This window comes from Amblyomma mixtum, chromosome 9, assembly GCF_055824585.1.
Source record: "Amblyomma mixtum isolate Tamu chromosome 9, ASM5582458v1, whole genome shotgun sequence".
NCBI classification, from domain to species: domain Eukaryota; kingdom Metazoa; phylum Arthropoda; class Arachnida; order Ixodida; family Ixodidae; genus Amblyomma; species Amblyomma mixtum.
In genome coordinates this window covers 31,979,385-32,003,895 of record NC_143020.1, presented here as the reverse complement: position 1 = coordinate 32,003,895, position 24,511 = coordinate 31,979,385, and the positions used below count along the sequence as shown (strand labels likewise).

The window sequence follows — 24,511 nt, the reverse complement described above, 5'->3', positions numbered from 1 at the left end:
ACAAAAGAAAGCAGTGTCTTCTGATTAATGAGAGCTTAAGACAAGTTTATTTATTCTATAAGCTAAAAGGTCTACGCGGGCATTACACAGAGAGCGATTTCGTTGAACATTTTTCTACGAAAAGGCGTCGAAAGCGGAAACTTTCGTGAGTGAGGACGTGCATGGCCAACATTCACCGACAAAAAATTTGAAAACTGGAAAGTTGTAAGACACAAGTATAGAAACCTTTGCAGGTAATGGTCTGTTCTTCTGCTATGTAGCAAAACTTTTTAAAGTGTTTCTATCGATCGCATCAAACAGTTATGACTGTCATAGACAACCAATGGAGAATGCTTTTTACGATAGGAAAAACGTTAATAAAGAAAATAAAGGGCTACCATAGGGTGATCTGCGGTTACATTGATTGCTATAGGGAAATCTAGATTATGTGGAAAAATTGTGTACATCAAAGGTTTCCCGTTCAAAATTCGTTTTGTGCAGAATTGCTGGCTATGTGTGTCTTGTGCTTTCATTTGTCTTACTTTTCCCTTTTTGGGGCCTTTTCGTCGCAAACCTCATTGGGGTGTTTTTAAGCCATTCTTTAATTCATGCAGCAATATAAGGTGAGATTGATATTCGTCAGTCACGTGGATCACGAATTTCGCCTTTCTTCTTTTTACTGCGGCGTACCTCAGAGTATCTGGCCATAATAAGTGCGAGTAACTATTACTTTTTTTCGCCTCAACGAAGCGTGGCAAGCCTGACCGATTTTTTTTGTTCTCTTTTTTTTTTTGCAGAAACGGTGTAGACCTGCTACAGTTTGTTTTTCCGGCCTAAATATTCTTACTAACCCCCTTCCTATACCTTCCTGACAAGTTTTGTTATGGTTGGATGCATTCCGCGTTAACCAGGTAAATGCAATTTTCTTTTTTTCACGCCTGCTGGCGTCACCCTGCTCGCTACTTTAGTTTGTTAGTTCGCATTCTTTCGTTAGAGAGAATTTCCTGTCGGTGCCTGGCTTCGAGCTCTTGAAGCTAACTTGACGTAAGCCCGCAGCCGCCGGTGCTTGGCAGAGGCTAATGATGGCTCATTACCCCACGTGTTGGCAATCGCGTCCCACTTTGACGTGACGGGAAATCACGCGTTGCAACGGCTTTAGGCGTTTCCACGGGGAGCCTCCGCAGCAGCTGAGGCTTTGGAAGCTCTTCTGGTTTTTCACCCAAACACCCAGATCCGGCTTGACGTTTTTAGCACAGAGACTGACAGCCATTTCCTTTCTCTTTCTCTGTTATGCCTTCTAATATGAAATTAAGTGGATAAATAGTATTTTCGCAGTGACCTGATAAACACAAAAAACACCTGCGGAGACTTCGGATGTTTGGCAGATAAGTTTCAGCTTGTAGTAAGGAAATGAATCAGAACAACGTTAGCGGAAAAATGGAAGACCGGAAACTATTTCTCTCTGCAGGCGAGAACCTACAGAGAAGTGAGCATGGAAGAGTGCAGAGTGGATTCCATTCGTTTCTTCTGAGACTAGACAAAAATGACAGCGAACATCAAAATGTAATGAAGCGGGTCGTTCTCGAAACAAGCAGCATTAGGGTTTCTCATAAACCGGCATTTTCTCCTCTCATGTACCTTGTCATCTCACGTGCTGGTTTGGTTGGTTCTATGCGTAAAAACGGTGGTGCGTGTGCTGCTTTCTTGCAGCCAGTGATTGCTATTTCTTGGCTATCGTTCATTATTCAAGCGGACGTCCCCCATGGCAGGACTCTGGTTTTACAATATGTATAGTGTCTTGTGAATCGCAGTACGCTTTTGCTTGGGAAAGAGGAACGAATACTCCCATCATTTCAACGTGTTTCGAAGATGCTTTGAGTAAGACGAAATGTCTTTTGCATTCGACTATGAATACAATTTGAAACAAATAAGGTATCCAGGCCGGGCAGTGTTAGATCTACTTGGCGACATGTTTCTCAAGCGGTGGTCGGATGGCATCCTATTGACGAACGAAAAACATCCGCCGCAGAAAGGCTGAAAGCGCGAAGCAACGGGAGTTTCATAGAAATAAAGTCTGTTCACAATATGGGAAGCACTGGTAACCATAAAATTTCTAATTTTCTTACCATTTCGCGTTTTACTTGTTAGAAGCATTCCGCTGGTTTCACGTCTAATGTTTCTACACTAAAACATGTACTACAGACATGGGATGTCGTGGAGACTGGTTATTAGAGAACGCTGTATTAAGATAAAAACTCTAAGCGCAGATCTGAGTCAAGTGCACTTGAATCTATCTGCCAGCGTACTTCTTATTGCTATTGGTGCAGCACTAGTGGCAAACAGCTAACGTTTCCACTGGACTTTATCCTGCTGATGATGCAGTAGTGATGCATCATTAGTAGCACACGAGTCTACGGTTACTGTGCCTCTTCTTCCTTCCTTCAGTACATAGGAGCTTTCACTGACGTCATACCCGCCGAATATCGCGCCCTCCAGTTCAGCGCACTCGCCGTCGTGCCTAATTCTTAATAGCCGCGGCGCGAGCGGCGCGACAAAAATCGCAAAGCGGGAGCGACACGTGGAGAATTAATCGCTCCGATTGGCATCGCACCTCCAGTTATAGCCCACGACACCGCACTTGCCTCTGTATTCCTGCCTGGGCTTTAGGATTAGTTCTACCTCGTGATGCTTAAGTCACCAAGAACTCGTTGTCTTGGAGGGCATGCGCGCCTATAGCGTGCGCATTTGGTGAAACATTGCTCTTAGCGCTCGGCACAGCGATAGGCAAAGTCTGCCGGACCCGCTAGCTAACCGGCTCTCTGTATAGTGGCAAGAAGGTCCGCTCAACGTACAGCACTCGCGACACGCGGGTACCGCGACGCAGGGTATTTAAAAACAAAAAGGAGGAAACAGGCGCAGCGCGTGGGAAATGTGCCGATATCGAACGGCGCTTGCGTGCATGACGTGGTCGCTCGCGCAAAACCTCCGCCGTGGCTGCTTTGCGTTTTTCCGTCTTCCAGCGCGACTTCGCCGCTGTCTTGCCTTCGCCCCCTTCGCCTCTTCTTCGCTTCCCCTCTTCCTCTTCCAGCGATAGGGCGCCGCCTCCAAAGCGCGATGCCGATTGTGCATGAGTGCCATTCGAAACGCGTTTCCTAGCGGGACGCTTGGCGTGTCAATGGAACCGTGAGAAATAGCCTGTCCACTCCGGTGGCGGTGGCTATTCTGTAAGCTGTCCCTCTGTCCACGCCGTTGTTGTTGTCCGTACTCACGGGAAGAAAGAAGTGTAGGTTGCCGCGCGTGGATCGTGAGTTGTGAAAAAAAAAAACGCTTCCGTGTCCGCTCACGTTGCAGCTTGAACGGGGCACGCATTGTGGATGGTATTGTAACGTGGTCAGCATTGGAATAGCCACTTGGGCTCAAGTTTCAGATCCGGAGGTGGTCACTAGAGTGAAACCACTTTCCCGGTGCGTAGCTTCTTTGTTTTAAGGCGAAGAGTTGCGAGTTGGGGGGTCCTAGGTTCGCGCTTGTAGAATGGGCGTTCAGTACCTAATCTATATTCGCTTCTTAAAGCGTATGAGATGTTCTTCCTGTCCACTAGTTATCCGGACCCGTCTTGTGTACCCCGTGTGCCTAAGTTTTGCTATACTCATGCCGCTGGCAGAGTGGCCATAGAGTTGTGCTTGAGAGCATGAACTCGGAGCTTCAATAGCGGCTACTGCGTCAGAAGCACTTGTGTAGTCTGATTTGTGTGCGCCCTAAGCAACTCCAGTTGTTCGAAATTATTATGAAGCCCTCCCCCACCGATAGTCCTCAAACGGCTCTCATGGCTTCTGTTCTTTAGCATTCAATATTTACTGTAGTGCTTGGCGGCGCGGATCCTTAGGGAACTGAGCATTTGTAGTACCGTATCCTCAGCCCCATATCCACTGCCATCGACTACTGCCCAAATTATGACCCCCGAACATTTAAACATTAAAGCCATCTGAAAGGTGCACTGGAAAAAAAATGGAGGGGGGGGGGGACACATTAGCTCCGCCTTAATGATATGACGCGACAGCGTAATATGGGTTAATTCGCATCCATGCAGAAGGTCATTCTCTGCTTTACATTCATGGATAAATGGGAGTCCTCATACCCTTTCTGGCGCATTGGTGCAGCGGTTAATCGATGTGCCACACTGCTCTGTAACGACAGGTGATCAAGACGTGGGCATTGTGCGGCCCAGGTTCTTTTCCTGAGCAACCAATGATTAATTTAACTGTCACCTTTCATGTTGGGCAGTTCGCTGACTATCCAGTGCGTTGGTTGTGATCACGCCGTAAGGTCACGTGACCTAGATGGCCCACTTATCTCTTAGGTTGCTCTCTAGGCACCAACTTCCAGAGCCATACTCGTGATGTTTCCCTCACAACGCGTTCAACGCCGGCGCCAGTTTGTCCGGACAACGAGGCCTTTAACGCAATAGCAAAACCGCAATGAGTTCGCCAACTGCACCGGCGGTGCCATGGTCATGATTATGTTCGTGCAGATCTACGAAGAAATAGATTTTACAGCGATTTCTTTGGTATTGGAGCTTGAGGACGCCAAACAGACCACACCCTTTCATTTATGATGCGAGCAGAAATATGGCCCTAACTACAATCAACGCTGCAGCCCTCAATGGACTTCTTTCGTGCGGATTGTAAAGAATGCACATATGTAACAATGAGAAAAGAATGTCTTTGGTTCTGTGTTGGCGTGACTACCAGGTTGATTGTGGCTGCAGTGTTCGACAAGAAGAAAAGCGCAAATTCGATTCAGGCACGCAAGCAGAGAGTACGGGGGACCAAGCACTTTCCGCTGTACCCCAAGCGACGTCAGGGCATGGCATATTCCCATCGAAAACCGCGCTGCGTGTGACCTCGACTAGTTCCGTCAAACGTCAGTCCTCAAGCCCACCGAGGCAAGGCAAATGGTTAACCGTAGAGAGCTGTCACTTTTTTCTCCTTGAGCGTTCGCGCATAGGTCGGCTGCGAGGACAAAGGAATAGCGGTTAGCGTTACGGCCTGACGGTAATCGTGCCCTCGGTGGGTCTCGCAGAAAGTAACGTAGCAGCGCGCGCCGTACATTGTCACGTCGTGAATGATGGTTACCGCGTTTCAGCGTTCACTACGTGTTCGTGCTGCACGACTTCGGTATAACAGACGAGCTTTGTGTTTACAAAGCACACAGGTCGTGTAGAAAGCAGGTGTTCTAGGTCGTGAAGTTATGGCGTGCGAGTGTAGAACAGTGTTAATTCCGGTAGCTTCGTACACGATCCCCCAAAAAGCCAAATGGCACAAGGGCTTCATCAGAGAGGAATGGAGCTGTGCGAAAGTTTCTTGGAAGAGCACGATTGGCATTACGTAATTGAACAGTAGTTGGCAGCTAGCCACTAGAGCGCTTGAATGTGGTCACTGTTCGCGCAATCCCAATCACCGTGATGCGGAACAAAGAAATACACTGATTCGTCTGCAAAATTATTGCTTTTTTTTTCAATTACCAGAACAATGATGCACCATTACTAATCTTGATTTAGGGTGAGTACGTTATCGAGTGTATGTGAAATGGGGAAGACGAACAGGCCGCATGCCATGAGAGAATTTAAGACGGAGCAAATGGACACACTTTCACAGAAAAAATGACGCACGCGATACTAGCGTTGTTAAACTGTGCGCAAAATTAGGAACCAGTAATCATCCAATCTCTCCAACAAAAGTAAGTGGTAGCTTCCAAACCCCGAGTTCAGCGTAATCATTTTTTCATGGAATTTTTGCGTGGCTAATGGTAGTATCCCTCAACCCCTTTACATGTTCTCATAGCGAATGTTCGCGACTGCACTTTGGTTTATTGCTTCGTTTGTTCTCTATTGTTTAACCATTCCAAAGTATTCTCTCAATCAGACCATGTGAGCCTAGAAACTTCAACGTGTTGAAGTTTTTCTATGAGCTCTGTTTCATGTACTTTGCATGCAAAACTTCGGAATAATACTGTTACGAATATGGCCAAATGTGAGAGGCATACTTACGAGACGTACTCTCTTCTTTCGATTTTAAAAATTGTTGTGAACGTGTGTTTGATGATGCCTTGTCAAGCCTCGCTACTTCGCCTCAACTAATATTATCTGCGATATTCTTGATGACGTGAACGAATTACAACCAAATGCCTTCAAAAATACCGATCTCGCGCAAGTTCCTACGATAGAAACTACTCAAACAACCAATGGCAGTTAAGTAGAACACAAGCTCTTGTAAGTTTGTTCAAACGTGTCAAAAATCATCCCAGTTTTTGATTGGCCATTATTCTAGCCCGGTGGCTTTTCTGAAATTTAAGATGACCTCAACTCTGAAGGGAATTAGCATGGAACCCCTTCACAAGGGAATTTCAGCCGTTTCTCTAGTTGTTCGTTATCAGGCGAAGTCATACTCACACAATACACTTTTATTGAAGCGCACGGTACGGCAAATTGATTTTTTTTTGCGCAATATATAGCCTAATGTCATTCATTTGAGCCGCATTGCTGCTGCCTCTGACGTTATAACTGGTAGAAAAAAAAGCAGTCGGCATCCCTGCCCATCCTTAGTGGCAATGGCTGGACGGAATTATAGTAATACGCCAAATGAATGAACGAATGAACGGGAAGATGGGTGAAAATAATCTAATTCTCGTTTATTTCATTTTCTCCGCAAAGTCTAAACGATGAGCAATCGTTTTAAGCGCTTTATTTATACCCAGTAATTTTGGACATAAGCATTATTCAACGGGAAACAGGTTATAAACACAGTTTTTTCATATATTAGAAGATTTCCTTGAAACAGTCAATATATCCGCAGATGTCTCGTTCGTCGAGTTTCCATTTTTTTGCAATCAACGGTTAAGCTATTGTCAAAAGCGTTCCCCACTGGTTTTCTATGGCAGTCTTTACCCGATGCGAGGGATGGAAAAACTTTAAAATAAAGATTTTACTACGCGTCGGAAGAGTGGGCCATTGCGTTCAATACTTCCATCAGTACCTTACAATTTACAAAAGAAACACTTCGGCCAAGATTGTTAAACATGGGTTCAACCGTGGAGTCTGACCACAGGTCACACTAAGCACACATTTTTTGCGCATTATTTCAGGTAAAACTCTTCGACGAACACCATAAAAACTGCAGAAAGAAACGTGCTCCACCAGGAGTACTTGAGCAATTCATCAGCTATTCTCCACGGCATCCAGGAGACGTACAACGATCTACGCACGTACCTGAAAAGGCGGGTAAGCGCAATAGCCGCCCGGAGTAACGCAAAGGCCATGGATTTCCATAGTAGCAACAGCAGCGTCGTTCATCGTCCACATGTCGCGCAGAAGCGTCAGTATCGAAGTAGGAGGCGTCCCCACCGAACGTCCTCACAACAGCCAGAGGACAAGGAGCAAGGGACCAGAAGCCGGCGGCTGCAGCGATCAGTAATTGGTCTCAGTGAAGACACACAACATCGCACGAAGAAGCAGCAGCAGCAGAGACGCGCACTTGTTGGGTTCAGGAAACCGACATCGCGTCACTGCGCCGCAAAGGGCGAGGGAAAGAGTTGTCAACGGGCCTTGGTCGAGGAACTAAATCCAGGGGAAGCACCGCTGAGCGCGACTCGGAGACACGGCGGCGATCGGCCAACGAGAAAACGTTGCGAAGCCAGACCCAGACTAGTCTGGCGAAGCGGCCTCGATTTGGATGTGGCGGCCCGGCGTCGCCGCGTGCAATGTGGGGTGGTTCGGCGTCCCCTTCCCCTTCTTCCTCCTCTCTCTCCACTCTCTTCCTCACTGCAGCGCTGTCTGCGGGTCCCGGCGCGGTGGCTTCGCTAGGCGGTACGCTCCGGGTGCTGAGCGTCGATCAACTGACCGGTGCTTGTCGGCCGGGGGCTACGGCGGGGACCGTTTCGGCGTTTGTCCTCTCATCTTTCTTTGTTTTCTTTCCCCATGCTCCTCTCCTTCAAAGACTCCCTTTCCTACGTTTCTGGACTCCCAACGCCTGACCACAGCCTCCCATGCCCTCGCCCCTGTCATGGAAAGGGTGAGGGATACAGCTCTCTTCCTACTGACTTCTTGGACAACTCTTTCCCCGGTCGCCGTCGTCTTCGCTGTAGGCGGCGGTGGTTCCGAGGAAGTACGATGCGGGCCCCGAAGAGGATGTGCGTATTCGCGTATTTCGAGTGGTGATGGAAAGGGAGCGAACCCTTCACCGAAGCCGGTTATACCTTTCGTTTTCTTTCTCCTCTTCCGTTTTGCTCTTTTTCTTACACCTTTGCTGAGACGTGCGTCATGCTGCGGCAACCATCTCGGGAGCAGCGTGGAGGATGACGAGCCCGAAACGTGAAGAGATCTTGAGACTGTTTTCATTCCTTCCGGAATTACTCAGACAGGCACTAGTCTTTATCGGCACATGTCAAATTATTATAAGGTCCAAACTTAGTATTCTTTTTCTTATCTTAGATGTAGTTGTGCAGATTACTGCAATTGATTCATGGCTTTTTGCCAGCTATATTTATAGTGAAGTGGCTACGAATCGTTCAGAGCAGTCAGTGCTTCCTCGCAAGCTTACTAGAACTTCTTTTGTTATACTAACACAAAAGATAAGGAACCTAATGTGCAACCTAGTAAGGAAAATTCGATGTTCTTACCTCCAGCCCGCGTCTAGGCCAGCTTAGAGCTGTAGGGCCAAGCAGCTTATAAACCGGGCACAAGTTACGCAGATGCCAGGAACCACTATTTGTTAAAGGACCCAGAGCGCCGTGTGTCTAATGCGTTCTGGAATTGGGACGCTAACTATTTTTGTCTCTGTTCGCTCCTTCCGATTTTGGATCGAGGCCTGGAAAGCTTGCAGTTCTGTTCTCATTTATACTGCGCCGCAATGCTTTTATGCTGTGCCCCTTCGCTGCGGCTTTTGATTTCACGTTTCAAATCTTTAGATGGCGCACGGCAGCTTTCAGTGCCCAGCAGCTCTCCGAGCACTCTTCCTCCCCTCCACCCCTCTTATCTGGAGTGCCTGGAGGACGTCGGACCAACTGGATGACTAGCGTGGTCTGGTGCCCCATTCCCAAGATGCGATCTTTAATGTGTGATCTTAAGATCTTAATGAGACCTCAATGTGCGACCGTTAACAAACTGTTTTTCTCTTTCTATGGAAAGATGCACAGAGAAACTAGATGTTAGACTTAGGGCATGAATGCTGGCTCTTCTGTCCAGCGAAATCGACCCGAGGCGCACAACGCAATAGTAGTTGCGAATGCTAGCGTGGGCAGCAAAAAAAGGCAAGACCATTGACTAATTGATCGATCGATAGATTAAGAGGTTTCTGGACTGATTTATTGACATATTTGTCACTCCTTGCAGCCAGTGGAGGTTAGCAACTCTCAGGTTAAGGACTGTCATAAACTTTCTGTCAATCCACAGATCGGCTTATTCGTTTAGTGAGCACTACAATGCATTCCATCTCTGCAATTCAAAGCTTGCTCCAGCGACGGCCTTAAATTCCATGTGGCTCACTGCCTGATATTTCTTGTTGCTAAATCGATAAGTGAGAATATTAAGCGTGGTATTTATTCGATGTGTAACCTATTTTAAACATCAAAAAGAGAAGTAAACTCCAGACCTCCATTACCCAGCAAGAAAGTTTGCCGGAAATTGTCTTCAGGCGGCACCAAAACAATGGCTGCTTACTGTACAAGGCCTGAAACGGATTATTTCTGCGAGCATCACAGGAACAAATGCTTCCATGTATTTTTTTCTTCCCAAACGCCCATTGCCGTTCCCTATATGAACGGTGAAATTTTCGTCAAAAGCGAGCCATAAGCTTCCGTGGGCTCTTCGGCATCCGTGATGACAGCATAAAGACCCCTCCAGCCAGTACACAAAGGGCAAAGTGAACGATAGCGATGACCAGCTCTACTAAAGTAAAGGGGAGAGACGTTATTGTTCTTGACCATCACATCAAAGGCAATCTCAGGGTCTCTCTGACACAACGTAGTCCTTGCACTTTGTGGGCACGTGTCGACATTTGACGCTGTTCTTGGGTTCAAAGCAAGGATGCATTGTCCTTGCCCCAAGGACGTCACGAGTGGGCTCGCCGCTGTCATACCATTATTAAACGGACCACAGAGGCTTAGCTTTTTGTTCAGTTTTTTCCTAAACAGCCCTGGATAATAATGCAGGCCGTTTCACCAGTGCACGCACGGCTATCGAGGCTGACAGGCACATGAAGGATGGCAGGAGATCATGCGATAACTGTATGGCACTTTGGGCGAAATCGTGGCGGCCTATCACGAGGTCTTATTTGTATCACAATAGATCGTCTCCCACGGTGTACTTGTGTGTCACGAGAAGAAGCGATAGATGGGCGGGTAATTGTTTTCAAGATGAAGGGAAGGACTCAAGCGTGAACAGAGCAGCCGTCGGTTGCGTTAGCCTGGATTGATTGCAGGTACTTACCAGAAAATAATAAATACAAGAAACTGAACCAGTGCTTACAGTATGCGCCGACGTTTCTAGAAGAAATAGATTCGAAAAGAGTGAAGAAAGTGAGTGTTATCAATAGTTTATGGCTTCTGGTTTGTCTGCGCAGAACGTTGTACAATTATTAATTTTGTCGCATTTATTCATTTGTTTTTTTTTCCCATGGTGGCTCGTACGCTATTTGCTGATATTTACTGACGAGTAGTGTTTTATGTGCCATCATTTAATGAAGAAAGTAGATATCTGTCTCCGCTTGTTTCCTTCTTTGTTTCTAAATCACTGCCTACTGCCTGGCAGACAGGCTGCGGTCGAGTTCTCAGAGCCTCTTGATCGCTAAAGCTATAGTAACTTATTTGGCAAATATATTCAACTTCATTGATGGCAGCCTCTGTGACCGCAGGAAGTTGTGAAAAGCTGCAAGCATGTAAACTACCTAACTTTGGTGAAAAAATTGGTCCGGATTGAGCTGCAGAGAGTGCCGTCACTTTGTTTTTTCGAATGCTGTTGCACCTATCCTCAAGCTTCTAAAACAGATTGGGCTTTTATTTTGGTATCTGGCCAACATTTCCAGCGTGCCGTGAACTACTGCGGGGAACTGCATACCCAACAGCTCTTAACAAACGCATTTTTTAATGGGAAACCGGCTATTAACGCAGTTTTCATATAATGTTACATTTGACGATATTAATCGTTATATCCGAAGGTCACTCGACGGCAGTCTTGCTCTTTTTTATATTAACGTTTTTGCTTGCGTCAAAGCGGTCGCCATAGGTTTTCTATGGCAGTCGTAACTGTTCGACGCGATCGATGGAAACATTTAAAAAAAATTTGCTACATATCAGAAGAATTAACAATTACCTTCAATTTTTTCATAACTGCATCTTACAATTTTCTAATTTTCGAATTTTTTCTCCGAGAATGTTGGACATATTAATGGACATGAGATATTAGCAGTATCTGTTCGTATTGTTTAAATCATATTTTATTTATCTTGCTGGGTTTTTAGTTGACTTTTATGGTACATATGTGAAGGAGTTAATCGGTCGCCGTGCACCACAGAGATCGGGAGGCAACGAGGCGCCCAATTTCAATTAATCTGCTTTCATTCAAAGAACCATCCGCTGAAACGTGACCCTTTTTCAAAGACCCATTACACTGTACGGGCCACGGTCCGCAAACGCACACAAGCAGCTCCAGAATAGTCATTTTCGTGTTGGTTCTTGGACAGTCATCCTTCACCCCACTCCTTCAGTACTTGTGGCAGGCAAAGAAAAGGAACAGCGAATGTTCCCCGCATGTCTTCCATTCAGGAGTGCGCGGGCGTGACGCCTTCGGAATTGCAAATGAACTGCCCCGAAACGCTTCTGGTGTCATCCGTCTTTGCGCAAAAAGCGCAGCCAGAAGGTACGCGGTTCGAGTGCAGCGGGGCGCGCTTCTGGCGACACGAGTATAATGCGCACACTCGCAATACCTTCTTTTGTTTGAGGTTGTCGGTAGGGCAACAATAGGGTGTAGCGGTACATCGCATAACTTAGAGAGAAATCAGCGTGCCTTTTGTGCGGCCACCACTGAACATGAAGAACGGGTCCGGCGAACCTCTCGCAAAGCCTTGCTGCTCGGAAAAGGACTCAGAGCAGGCCGATATGTACAAAAAAAAGAGAGTCAACGCAAAACTGGGGTATGTATGTACAGGCAGAAAGTACGTTTTTACACCCCTAATGGTGTTGTTTTCACTAACAACTAATCGCCTGGCTTTCACCTTGACCCTTTTTTCAGTAAATCAATGCCATGCTTTGCTCATTTATGTACAGTGCATAGTTATATTTATTTTCCTGTCTGTGCGATGTGCGTCTATGACTAACAATGGGTTCTAGCTCCCTTAGCAAATTTCAGGTACGTCTATTTGGCTTCGACAGAGTCCCTGATTCAATCACTGATTGATTTTTGTGAGCTAGATTTTGCGACTTCATGAACAACATAGGTATTGTTCATGTAAGAGGCTAGTAAAAGTGAAATATTGTTCAGTTCAAAATTATACTCGACTGTGCATTGTGAAGCCTTTCTTAATCAATTCCATGACTTTCTTTTAATTCCATCTTGGCCCCTATCCTGTTGATATTTTAGAACGTCACAAAGAGAATTCGTCATTGCTCCCCATGATACCTTAAAAACCTATTTCGGTGACTGTGTGTTCGGATAGGACCAGCGCACAAAACTTGTTATTCCACTCAATCAGATAAACACCCGTAATGTAGATTTAAAGGCATAGATCGGCTTTTGATTTTATTGCAGCATATAACAACCTAACCGTCCCGAATTCTCACTTTTTCTTTCCAAGGCTCCCACACACAGCTTATTCAAACTCTACAAAAATTGCCATGTAAATAAGCCTCGCAGAAAAAAAACTGGCCACTTAGGACGTATAGAAATGATCATCATGTCGGCGTATTTTTGTTTTGGACCGTTTCATATTGCTTCAGTTTGTCTCAGTATGCAAAGACATTGTTTTGGCTGGACCTGGCTGAAGACCCCTGGCTGAAGATTAAAAAACAACCGAATCTGAGATCTACATCTGCAGGAGAAAACTGCAGTTTAAAAGGCCCAGGCTGTGCTCTCACTTTCCGGCACAAAATTTAAACTTGACTCTTGTTAATGCGATTTCCTGTATGGACATTTCCAGCAAAGTGCACCTTCAGAATTTGTCACTTGTGTTTGAGATGGTAGACCTTGTGCTGTGAGGAGTCGCCATACATGTTTGACTAACTTGCACAAGCCTGCCTGCTCAATCCATGCAAGGATAAAGAATACCTTTCCGCGAAATTAATTAACCCCGAAATGAAAATAACCCTAACCTTGAGTATAAGAGACGAGGCTTGGGCATGTTGGTATGACATACTTAAGGGAAATAAATAGCGCACCAGAGAAGACGGGACAAGCGAGGAGACACAGACAAGCGCTTGTCTGTGTCTCCTCGCTTGTCCCGTCTTCTCTGGTGCGCTATTTATTTCCCTTGAGTATAATTAAGGAATAATCAAAGGGTTTAGTTAATAATTTGTTGCATTTTTGTTAATCAACCGTTCGCTCCTCCTATTGTATTAAAGATAGTGTTTATATTAGCGGGTCTAGGAAAGAAATTCTGCTGCCATTCGCAACTAGCATTTCGCATTGTCTTCATCGCATCCGAAGTTACAAGACTTAATTTAAAGAGAAATCTCACCGCAACCACCACTTTCAATTCGCTTCTGAGACGACGAACCAGTTCCTCTTCGTATCGTCAGACGCTTCCGCGCGCCTAACATGACTCGTCCCTCACCGGCATAAACGGGCATAGAAATTCCTCGACACAATGGGCCCGAAAGCACTCGGTGCTTTCTCAAAGCTCTCGCTTCACACAGAAAGCGAGTTGAGTGAAGTGAGTCCCGGTCACGGCTGGCAGCCCGCAGAGATCCGTCGTGACGGAACGGCTTAATAGGCAGGAGCAGCAGCAATGATGGCAGGAACCGCCCCAGGGTTGTAACGCACTCCTCCGCTAATGCGAGGGCGCACCATCTAACCACTACTTTCCAGCAGTTTTTTTTTATTAAAAACAACAAGAATTATGTGGGGAAAGTGAATGGCTACGCCCTTCAGAGGTATAGCGCACGCGATTTATATTTCGCTTTTCCATTTTCATTCTTGGTTTGTACTTTTTTTTTCAGTCCACGTGTTGAATCCTTTACTGCGCGTCGTCGGCGGACCGTGAACGATCGGTTTTATTTATTGCCAGAGAACTCCGTAATTTTCCGCAAGCTGGCGCTGCGTAGGGTGTGGAACAGCGTCTGCCCGAGAAACAATGCCGTCTTTTCGGTGCACCAGTTGCGCGCATGTACTAACTAGGCCGCCACAAAGAGAGTAGATAATAGAAACAAAAACAAAACAGCTTCTTGGACAGGCTGATGTGCACTTGAGGCCCTTTTAAAGCAACGACTGGACAGAGACTTAGGGATCGCATTGTGGTGACTTTTTTTCCTGAAGTCTTTACTGCATGGCCAGGAAGATATCTTCACTTCCCATGTTTTTAGAAGAAATCGCTCCGTAATACCCATTTAAAGCACGCATTATTTTCTACTATCGAGAATAATCTGAGAATTTCTCTGCGTATCTATATAAAACTGCCTATTTCAGAAAGTTAACGGAAAGGGTTCATAAACTTTACGAATTCACTCACGCTGCAAACTTGCACAATCATGGCATTGCAGCCCTATTTATCCCCCAAAACTATATATACACAATGAATTTATTTTTTTATTATCCGAAGATGTTTCCACAGCGAAACCTCGACCACAGTATCTTTTGGTAAAACAGTCTATCGCGTGAGAGGATAAAAACTTTGCTGCTCCAGACAGCCCTTCATATAGGCGCAGCTGCGAACTTCGCAACGTCAATCTTTATTTCTTGTTTTTTAATACCGTCTTTTTTTTAAGGCGCCAAATGGCACTAGCACTCTGTCCAGCAAGGACGCCAGCTATTTCGCGCAGCCAGCTTTGGACACTTCGAAAGAAAGTTTGAAAAGTCCCGTCCATAAACGTGAATGCGGTGCTGCAAGAGGATATCCAAACTTCTTCATCTTTGTAGATCACAAAACCGCCCTGTACAAATAAAGATAGAAAGGACCTCATGGACCTCACAAGAAGGCGATATCACAGTTATGTTACACACCAGTTGCATAACTCAGGCTCAGAATCCGAATTCTTGTTGCCAGTTTGCCTTGGCGTCAGTTCTCGGTAGAGCCTCGCAATCTTTTGTCAACTTTGAGCATTTCGTATTTCTTTTTCAGGTTACCCGGCCATTTCGAAAATTCAAATGCTTTACCAATGGCTTTGTCGAATTTGCATACTTAGAGCTCACGAGTAATATCAAGGCCACTTTGACTAAATCCCAAGCGTACCCGTCATCGACGCTTTCGCTGCAAGCATCGCTTACCCGACAAAGCGAACAATTTATCTTGAGCTCCTCTCGATGGACAAGGCTTAAATCGAGGGTCCCAAAAGAGCGGCCTCGAAGGATACGCCGGACTGGCGGCTGTCAGATGCGGCCGCCTGGAACCACCTGGCTTTCGCTTGCACGGATGTGAACGGGAGGGGGTACAGAAAAGCAACGACTCACGCTGCTATCACGAAGTATAGAGTTTATCGCAGACTCTTCGCGGCTTTCTTCCAAGCGCCTGCGCATATTGACTCTTCGGCCTTCCTAATTCGACCTGAGCGGTCGGCTGGAACAGCCATCCTCCTTCGGCCAAGAACAAGGGCAAACAGCGATTCCAGGTCACGGCGCTGATAGACACGCCGCTACGTACTGAGGACACCCTTGCTTCTAGAAGCCCCCATTTTACATCGCGGAAATATCGCTGGACGAGTTTGAGTTTAATTTAGATGCCAGTTCCCAGATGTACACTAGTACACCAAACACCAATATGAAAGTGAGAGTGTTAACCTCTTCAAGGGCGTCTGGTGCCCTAGAATAATTGAGAAACACAGTTTCTGTTCCAGTGGAGTAGTTTTCGAACTGAACTTGTGATACTCATTCCGAGCTCCATATTACCGGAAGTAGTGAAAAGAAACAATGATTCCCGGGAATACTTTAACTTTGATGAAGCTAAAGCCAGTTTTGGTTTCGAATACGAATGTAAACAGGAATGAGGAAAGTGAGAGCGAAACACTGAGGAAGCAGGAAAGGAAGCATTTCAGACAGCCTTCCGTTGCCCTACATGCCGGTGAATTATCATACTTCGATCAGTGATGTCACAGAACGGGTTCAGACGTCATGCATCGTCGGGTTTTTCGTTGCTGTTGCAGAAAGCTCGTGTCTGCTGGCTTCCGTACCCTTTTGCTAGGCATCGCATGTTTGGTTTCAGTCAACGTTTATTTGTGAGCAACAACTCGTCTTATCCGCTGTCCCCTCGTTCTCATGTTGTAATATCTCATTACGGATACATACCTACTCGTCCAACTGCTGTCCAATATTCGTTGTTCTAGAATATGAAGGTCTCCTTTGATGCTGCTTCCTTCAGTAGACCAGTGCATTCTTTTAACAAAAGATTGGCGACGAGAGCGTGGTGGAAAATATATTGGTGTCATGCAACACATTAGCTCTAATAGGAGGAGCGGAGAGGGTTTGTTAGGAAAGGAAAGCACCTACTCTTTCAGAGTGAGTGGATATGTGATGCGCACGCGGTAGTATGTACGAGGAGGTGTCGTAGGGCTGGCTCTAACGGAAGTCTAGGATAACGAGATGACGTCACAGACTGCTCGCACTAACAGCACGTAATTAATCGCTGCAGCATACGATGGTGCGCTAGTTTATGGCCGTCGTCGCTTTGAATTCCATTTTGGATGGTTCGCGCATGATTTATTTTCAACATTAATCCGTTTCCTCTGCTGTTATGCGCGACGAACGCTCTCATAGGTCACACCAATGTCGCCGGCCAGATTTAGCAGTACACTGGTGGTTTGTTCCAGTATTGTTCAACAGAGGATGAAGTCCAGCTAGTTCGTTTATTAGGTAAACAATTAGCGCAACAACTCGAAGAATAAAATCCCGAAACATGACCTTTTGTTTTGGCGGTTGTACATTAAAATTATGATTATGTAATTCATCAACTTAAAAAGCCAGGGCGCAGAGGCTGATTGCTAAAACGAAACTTACTGAGAAATTTAGCGCTGAATCCAAACTACTCAGTTCATATCACTCAACAATTCACATCGCGAAACAAATTCACGTCACATTGTTTGACGATGGGGCGAATCAATGGTAGCAAGTTTGCTGCGTGATAGTTGTTAGGAAGCATCGCTCAAATTAGAGGGTCTTACTAAACAAACATGATCTCCACTCATTTAGGCTTTGAAACGACAAAAGGCTGGTAAAGAGCAGTCTTAAAAAATACCCAGCATATGAGAGCGCATGCCGAAAGTCTAGAATGTAGAGAATCTACGTTCCCCACCTGTACAAAAATTTCCTTGGAGATTGTCCATAGACTTTTGTCTACAAGGTATATAGACAGTCTATAGATCAATCCTAGACAACAGTCTATGGGTAATAAAAATCCAATGAACAGTCTATACACAATCTATTGATTTATGGCCATATATTTTAGTAGACTTTTGTCTATAGAGAATCTATGAACAGTGAACATACAAAAAGAAATATCTATAGGAAGGCAATAGGCTGTATAAGATGCCTATAGACAGTCTGTAGACCAGTTTTACAAGGGCAGGCAGCCTTATGGTTAATTATCAACTCAACAAAAACCGCCGTGGTGGCTCAGTGGTTACGGCGCTAGGCTGCTGACCCGAAAGACGCGGGTTCGATCCCGGCCGCGGCCACCGAATTTCGATGAAGGCGAAATTCGCATGCTTTCCACTACTTAACAGGGCAAAGATTAAATTCAGACATCCAGATCAGCTGACTAGGGAGTTGTGTGAAGCCTATCACATTCACAAGAACAGCGACACGTGCTTTAGCACACCATCTGTAAACTTACATGAATGTGAAATTTTGTATCTAGATTCCTAACTTTCTTTTGCGTGCTTTTTGCGGGAAGCGCAGGCGCTTTGGGTTGTCAGTTGTGTGCATATATTCTGTGTTTTTTCAAATAAACTTTCAGTTGTTAGTAGCGCTTGTCCTTGTCTTCCTTCTCTGTTCTTGTTCCTAGTCGCAGCGCTGGTGAAATTTTAAAGATGTACCAACTAGCTCAAACCACCATTTTGCTTTGTTCTAGAGGCCCGTGTGCTGTGCGATGTCAGTGCACGTTAATGAACCCCAGGTGGTCGAAATTTCCGGTGCCCTTCACTACGGCGTCCCTCATAGCCTGAGTTGCTTCGGAACGTTAAACCCCAATAAACCAAACCAACCAAACCATCAACAATAAAGATTAAACCGCCGTCAGCCACTTGTGTTGTGACAAAATTGAGGTCACACTCTCAACTATGAGAGACCTCACCGTGACCCATACCTTTCCCTGTTTGGATCCTTCGGCGGTCCCTTATCACGCAGATGCATGCTACGCATGGTTTGGCCCAGCGCAGGTATTAGTCACGAGATATATGCTCGGGGTGGCGTCCTTGGGAAAACGTTTCGCCTCGAGATAAAAGTTTCTTCCCCCACTCGATAAGCTGTACGTTAAGGCGCTGATGTCGGCATTGAAGACCTCGACGCCAGCATCCTATATTCAGGTTAAATCTACGTCAGAAAAAAAGAAAGTGATTCCTTGAGCGGCTCCTGATTGAACTGGTCACGGTCGTAGCTAGCTTCCACGGCAATGCACTCAATGCGCTCTCTACGTTCGGGTCCCAGGGTAGAGAAGAAGACGAATGCGCTCACGCACTCTAACTGTTTCTGAGTGGGCCGTGCATACCGCAGAAGCAGCGCCAGTTTTGTCGGTCTCTTTTGACCGGGCCGCCCACGCTTGACGAGCGAGCTCTCGTGCGCAGTTTACGGACTTTCGCCGCCCGAACGAAAGCGGGACGCGTGTTTCCATCGCGTGCTCACGAGCGGAGCGTAGAGAGAGAGAGAGAGAAAAAAAAATGGCAGTCCTTTTTTGGAAAGCCGCGCCACTAACAGGGTCGACAACCACGAGAAATGATGGGAGGACCGAACCTAAATAGTGAGCGAGGAAGCTTTAATAGAGCCTACACTGGTGTGGACTTTCGTCACGAATGTCTTGGAATCCTATGGCTCAGTTGCGCTGCGGTGAAGACTTCGCTGCCAGATCGCCGCTTATTTCGCGTTTACAGAAAAAGAAAATGTGATCAGGGCGTGACAAACAACAACAGCAAAAATGCCTGGGCCTTAGCTTAGGTTAAGCCTAGTCAGATGCGAAGCATATTGTCGCCGAGTTGCATATCGAGCACGCCGCTTGGCTAGACGTTCTTTACGCTGTTCATCAGTCTCTGTAGCACGCCGCAACTTTTGCTTCTCATTCCAACGAGCAGCCCTGTCTCCAGGAGGCATCTCTATCCCGTGTACGCCTAGCAGAGGCAGGCTCACCCCCTTGTATACCGCCGCTCCAGCATCACGTGTTCACTACAGCGCACCTAGCGGCAGAAGCAGGAAACACATTGGTCGCGACGCCTCGCGCGACGGCGCGAGCTGGGGCCCCGTTTCTCCTATGTCGTTACGTCACGCATCACGTGGTCCTCCTTGGTCGCGACGCCTCGCGCGACGGCGCGAGCTGGGCCCCCGTTTCTCATCTGTTGTGACGTCACGCACCACGTGGTCATCCTTGGTCAGGACGCCTCGCGCGACGGCGCGAGTTGGGCCCCGTTTTTCATCTGCTGTGACGTCACGCATCACGTGGTATGACATGGAGGTCACGAAAGGTCAATGGTAACGACACCGCCGCGCTCGAGGAGCTGGGTTGGGCTATTTTAGTATGCTTCGCATAAAAAGAAACGGCGCGTTGACGTGGGACGCAACAGGCGATGCAAAGCAGAACGTCGGACCGATTCGTCCGATTTATACTCGTTGTTTTTTCCTACATCCCCTACGATTTCCTACTATTTACTGTTGTCGGGGGAATATGGTTAACATCCAACGCTGCCCCGATATATATTTCTAGCTTTTTATCGTCAGCGTTATCATTTTAATCACAATAACCAGCGACATTGCGCGCACTACAAAGCGAGACTTAGTGGCGATGTGGTTCAGGGCAAGTAATTTTTTATCTCCTTGAAGGTTAAAGACTTTCAACCTTCAAGCGGCAGCTTTTACCTCACCTTCTGCCGTTTTTGTAAACTGAAAAGAAAAGAAAACAAACCCTACTATACAATACAACCTTGCGAGCAGCGCTCTTCTTCGGCGCCATAAAAATCCACCATCATCACCAATACAATCCAATCATGAGATAACCTGTCCTGCGCCTATCGCAATCACCCTATTTATTCCAGGAGACTTACTGATGACACTCTTATCTCCATGGCTACGAACATCCGGTCACCAACAGCGCACTGCTCACACGCATGTTCTCGGCGTTATATGCAATGCCGACGTCTACTTTCTCATGTAGAGTTTACCTGCTTGTACATCATCCCGTTAATGTCTTTTCCCGTTGAATGGACAGGTAAAAAATTAGCAGTCCGTTGAGTATGGCTAAGCGCGGATTATCGAGAGTAGCGCTAGTTACGGTGGGCACTTAAGGTCCTTACGTGCTGAAGGTGTTTTACCTAAAGGACATTAACATAAAGACCATTAGACTAAAGACATTTTTATTGGCATGGACATGAAAGGAGATGTTGCTGCCTAATTGTGGCTCCGGGTGCCCCTTTCCACATAGCTAAAGAAAAACACTGCGGGTAAATGCCTTTACAAGGAAGGCATTTATTGCGAAGGCCTTCACCCTGAAGACCTTTGCCTTAACGCCTTTAACCCAAACCCGTTTGACGCAAAGGCAGTTGACCTTAAAGGCCTATACCACAAAGGGATTTAGATCTAGAGCCCTTCACCCTGAAGGCATTAACCTTGAAGGCTTTCACCCAGGTGTAACTTTCACTAAGGCCTTCACCCAGGTGAAGGCCTGCCATGTACACACATCTGGCAGGTTGACCACAATCCGGTGGGTAGGTCCGCCGCCTGCCACAAAGGAAGCTTCTGACACGTACCTAAGCATGCCCGAAATCGGAATATGCGCCTAGTAGTGCTACTGCACCAAACTAAAATCGGTTCTTTAGTGCACATTAGGTTTTCCTTTTCATCAGTCTCCTACTATTACGCAGAGAATCACTAGCCTGCGTGTCTATGCGCTTCAGTTATCGCTATTGTGGAATTTATAAGGCATCCGTCGCTAGCTCCCCAAGTGAGTTGCACTCGCTCGTCAAAGGCGCTTGGCAGTACGTAGGCGTATTGCATCTGGTTTAGGTCGAATGCTCAACGCGGACAAACGCCCCGCCGCGTACTCGGGTGACTAATCTGCTGGCTTAGTAACTCGAGTGTATAGGAGCGGGCTTCTAGTTTGCCGTACTGCACAACCTAACCTACTCTCAGCTGCGTTGCTGCGCTCTGTCGCGCAACCAACGTGAGCATTGACAGCGGCTGCGAGAAAGAAGGATTGGGCGGAGAGGGAAAGACGTATTCCCGGCCGTATACAGGTTCCACGAAGACGGCACTGTGCATGACCCGAATGGGGGGCAGGCGAAGCCCCCACGCGTAGTCGTAGAGAACGCCGGTACTTACAGAGGATGAGTTACGCAAGCTGGTGTAAAGAGGTTGTCGAACGACACCGGCGTCGGGAACACGTCAGAACTGGAAGGAAAGAAAAAAGAGAAAGCGGTGACGTGTGAGGAATGGCGGACAGAAAGGAGACCGATGGAACCATTGATACAAGGCAAGTGAAAAAGAGGCCGATCGGTTACTGGCAGGCGCACCTGTCCAGAGCACGAAAATTGGAGTTCTTGAAGGGGTCAGCACGGAATCATTTCAACGTGCTGCGAACACCGCACCAGAAATTTTTGAGCGGGCATTTCGTGAATTGAAACACCGACAGCAGTGACTGAGTGCCCACAGCGCCTACTGTCAACGACTCGACATCTCCTCTGCGGGCTGGCTTAGTGGGAACCTTGCCTTAATGTTGCAAACTGAAATGGCCCTTAAATAACCACTCGTTTCATATTTTTGGCCTATTTTATTACAAAAGTAGCTCTAAGCTGGGCATGACGGATGCCGCGTTGCTCGTACTGCATTCTAGAACAAAGTTTATTTTTATTGTGCACAGATTTTCATCAATGTTCTTCCGTTTGACTTTTCGGTCTTGTGGTCGCATCGAATACTTCATGCAATCCAGGAACCGCACTGCTTGTCATTAGTTCTCCAGCTCCGCAAAGTTTCATATTCTCGGCACTGTGCTCGATTGAACCACTTGAAACACACACAGCAATGTGACATCTTAATTGTTGTAAAAATCAATGAATCAATCAATCAATCAATCAATCAATCAATCAATCAATTAATCAATCAATCAATCAATCAATCAATTATTCGGCCAATCAATTCACTATTCGTCTGAAAACAACACTGCGCCAAGAAGAGATTAAATCAGTCAGTCTATCAGCTAATAAACCCACTATTCCCTTGAAAGCAACATTGTATGAAAAGGATGTCTCACTTTGGCATCGAAATGAGCTGAGGTGTGGTTTAAAACATTAAACTGGCATTAAATTATTTTTTGACATGAGTCAAGATGCGGGGTTGGCTATCGCGCCCGTCTCAACTTCAGCCCTGTCATCTGCAGTCCTCCGCCAAGTCGAATTACAGAACGAAAGAAAAAACACTTTTCCTTCAGCATTCTCTTTCTTATTTTCAGCACATGGCTGATGCAGTGGGTTCACTTGCCCAGGCAAAAGGACAGCGTACTTAGATAAAAATTCAAGTTCTTTATTCTGGTCTTTTTTTTTTCATGGAATTTTGCGAGCTACGTATACATAATACAAGGTGCCATAACTACCATGAATGCCTGTCATAGTTTGCTTCTAACATGTCCATCTTATTATGGATAATTTCTACAGTGCTGGAATTAACTTTAAATATAAGTTTGCAGTGCCAAATTCGGTTCTTGTTCGCCTTTTTTGCTGCTTTGTATGTTTAAGCTTGCGCCCTCGTTGCATGGCTTTTGCCGACACAAAAAATGCTTGGTTGGCCGAAAGCCTAAGATTTGCTCTAAAACTGCTCGTGATGCTGCTGAGTAATGCTTAAGAACCTCCTGAGGCGAGTTTGGTTAATTTCCAACTTTATTTCATGCCGCAATGGGAATGAATAATTAACGACACAGAACAGCAGTCAAGCAAAGAGGCCGGTTCCAACGCACCCAGCGTGAATGGACCACTGATGGTGGGTTCACTCAGAATAGCAAAAAAAAAAAAGAATCGCAGCTTCGAGAGAAAAGAAAAACGAAATCCTCTTCGGGCAAAAATAGCACTGAATATTACGTGAGCGCCAGTCTGCGTGTCGAAGTAGCTGCCACCACGAATCTAAAAGTGCGTTGCCTTTATTTAGAAACAAATACAGAAACAAAAATGTTTTGCCGCTTGGCGAGTTCGGCGAAGAAGCCTCCATCGGCGGGGAGTTGAGGTGCTGGAAACCGAATCGAGAACATTTTCGCGCCCAGAGTAGTCGCGATGCTACGCAACACGCCACCTTGCGTGCCGAGACATCGAAAAGTCAGAATGCCGAACTAAACACCTCCCGGGTTGAGAAGGCAGAGAACTCGCAACTGGAGCGGAACGACGTCAATCCCCCTTCCTTGCCTCCGCCTTTCATTCCTTTTTTCCATTACTCAAAAATAAAAATTGGAAAGGGGAGGAGGTGTGCGAGAAGCAGGGGGCAACGCTGTGTGAGTGCCCGACTGTAGCTTTTAGAGTAGGAAAGACGAAAGGGAAGTCTCGGGGTGGCGGGCAGGGTGAAAAGCGTTATATATATATATATATATATATATATATATATATATATATATATATATATATATGCAAACAGAGGTGACGCGGTGCGCTGAGTGAGGGCTGACGATTTGTGCGAGGGCTGAAATGGCGCGTAAAGATCCTGCGGCTGAAGGTGAAGACAGTGGAGGCTGAGTCAGTGAATTCGCTTCACGAGGGGACGACCTGCGCGATGCGTTTTTACCACTCTTCTGGAGCTTGAATTGTGAGAAACTTCGGTAGAAAGAGAAAGAAGTACAATTGATGATTTTGTACGGCCTGCAATTTGGGTTGGCTTTGCTAGTTAAAGAAGTTGTGAACGACGGGACCGTTAAGCGAAAGATGATTTTACACCTTCGCGCCCCGAGAAAAAAAATTACAACAGTGGTTCAACAAGCTTTTTTTGCGGCATACATATTTAATGGCAATTTCTTTCCTCAGCTTCTGTCAGACTGTCCGGTATGCCATGCAGGAGCACAGCATGACAAAAATAGCACGGCCAGTTTTCAGGCTAATGCTCTGACAACACTATGATGGCCGTAGTCTCAATTTCGACATTGAGCTACCCTACGCGAAATGACGAAGAACA

General features: G+C 46.3%; 1 protein-coding gene and 1 long non-coding RNA gene across 3 annotated transcripts in view; one reads left to right on the top strand and one right to left on the bottom strand.

Annotated features, from left to right (window-relative positions):
• The window catches only part of LOC149328663 (uncharacterized), a 178,906-nt gene that overhangs the window by 51,660 nt on the left and 102,735 nt on the right, over nucleotides 1-24,511 (top strand). Inside the window, exon 3 of one of the 2 annotated variants that reach the window (XR_016285458.1) lies at nucleotides 777-884. The exons of the other annotated variant lie outside the window; for it this stretch is intronic. This is a non-coding gene — a long non-coding RNA (uncharacterized LOC149328663). Of the gene's footprint in view, nucleotides 1-776; nucleotides 885-24,511 lie in introns of those variants that run through there. 2 annotated transcript variants of the gene reach the window in all.
• Nucleotides 1-24,511, bottom strand: part of LOC149328664 (prestin-like) — a 198,235-nt gene that overhangs the window by 104,407 nt on the left and 69,317 nt on the right. Inside the window, exon 2 of the mRNA XM_089559601.1 lies at nucleotides 21,689-21,757. The gene's annotated coding sequence lies outside the window, so the exon portion shown is untranslated. The remainder of the gene's footprint in view (nucleotides 1-21,688; nucleotides 21,758-24,511) is intronic.